Source organism: Labrus bergylta, chromosome 9 (assembly GCF_963930695.1).
Source record: "Labrus bergylta chromosome 9, fLabBer1.1, whole genome shotgun sequence".
NCBI lineage: Eukaryota > Metazoa > Chordata > Actinopteri > Labriformes > Labridae > Labrus > Labrus bergylta.
Window position 1 is genome coordinate 6,282,576 of NC_089203.1, and position 1,865 is coordinate 6,284,440.

Sequence of the window (1,865 nt, forward strand, 5' to 3'; positions counted from 1 at the left end):
ACCTCTACTGTCACTAAGTGACAGTGCGATGCTCTGCCAGGTGTTAATGTGCATGACGGGGAAACAGCGACACCTGCCGGGGGAATCAAGAAAAGGCTCATCCTGTCAGGAGTGCTTGACAATGATCATAAGTAACAATTTGTATGATATTTAGAAATTATTTAAAGTATTATCCATTGATTAGGACATTAAAACATTCCCAGACATGAGCTTCCCAATTCAAATGAACCCTAATGAAATAGGGTTAGGTTACTTGAGGTTTTTCATTAAAAATACAAATATTTGTTCTAGTTGTTAAAAGGTCATTTTGAAAGGCCACAGATAGCCTATGAAATGCAATTTTTTATTTTAAATTGCAGAAACCTTTCGTCAAAGATAGATAATCCCTAATTGACGTAAATGGCATTTAAAGGAGCTTTTGCCTACACGAGAAATAGGCCTGTTTTTTTTCCAGGTGTTTTGCAGTTATTTAGGCTATGTGACGATATTTCTTAAGGCATAAACAGCCAAGGTTATATTTAGAGGCGTCTGCTATGTTGGACTGCATGCCAGTTTATTCATTAAATTTAGCGTTACACTAAAAAAAATAAACTGGTTTCGTATGGGACTTTATTTTATTTCATTTCTATTTGTCATATTTTGCCGTAGACTTAATTAAAGTCAATATTTACGTAGGCATATACTGCCACCGTAGTAAGCTGGTATAAAAATAGTTATAACTTCCGTTGTCTCCTATCAGGGGATGTAGCTCAGTGGTAGAGCGCATGCTTTGCATGTATGAGGCCCCGGGTTCAATCCCCGGCATCTCCACTCCTTTTGTTGTTTGTATTTTTATCAAGCGGCAACCTCCGGTGTTGTAAATTTTCTTTTCAGTCAAGATTTCAACATCAAATTTAACAATTATCAGTATTCATGGATAATGCGTTGCAGACACAAAGTCATTTTTAAAAGTTAAAAAATAAGGACACGCTAAGGCATAAACCGTTTGTCACCATTGCCACTATCACGACCCCACGTGATGAAATTCAAATGGGGTCGCCTTAAATTTTTTATCTAGCCTATTCATCTATACAACTTAGGCTATATTGAACACAGGCAACTGTTGGCCATAGCTTATGCCAAAACAAAACACTTGAAGAAACTCTGTCTGTCTATATTCCATTGTGCAGAAATTATATCCCAGCCTCTCTGCCTCTGTCTACCATAGGCTACACGAAAAAGCCTAAATGTGGAAAATTAACGTTTGCTTGTAAAACAGTGGAACAACTATTACATGATTGAAAACAAATTAATTGTTATCAAAAAGTTGAAGGCTATGTGTTTTGGATGTCTGTGATAGGCTAATGATAAATAAGTATGAATATCTGCCAATTGGACAAACAAAATACTTATTGCGTGTCTTGAAATTAGATATCTTACAGTGCACCTTCGTAAAGTAAATTTTCTTGCCCCTTTTTCCTATTTCATTTGCCTGAATTTGTATTACTTTGTAATTGTAATTGGGCCTTCTTTTCAGTTTAAAATATAAGAATAATGCAAGTATATCTTATATGGTACTCATGTAAAAGTATAGCTACTTTGATTAAAGGACTAATCTGTAAGATATCTATTAATTTAAATGATAAAATCACCTTACTATCTCATCATCATAATATATCATCATCTATGTTGAAGTGCTGGCTTCTCTGACAACAATGCAGCAGCCAGTATGTCCTTCTTCTAAGTTTAGATTCTGGTCCTGAATGGTCTGGATTTGTTTTGACCAGAGAAGGCGGTTTTAAGGCACCCCCACACAGCCGTTTTGGACACATCTTGGTTTACCTGGCAAACAGCAAACCAACAGATGTTGCAGAGATGGAAGTGGG

General features: G+C 36.1%; 1 non-coding gene across 1 annotated transcript; it reads left to right on the forward strand.

The window, feature by feature from the left end:
• The first annotated feature begins 738 nt into the window (after positions 1-738).
• On the forward strand, positions 739-810 carry trnaa-ugc (transfer RNA alanine (anticodon UGC)). Its single transcript has one exon. It is a non-coding gene; the product is annotated as a tRNA-Ala (tRNA).
• Positions 811-1,865: the final 1,055 nt, after the last annotated feature.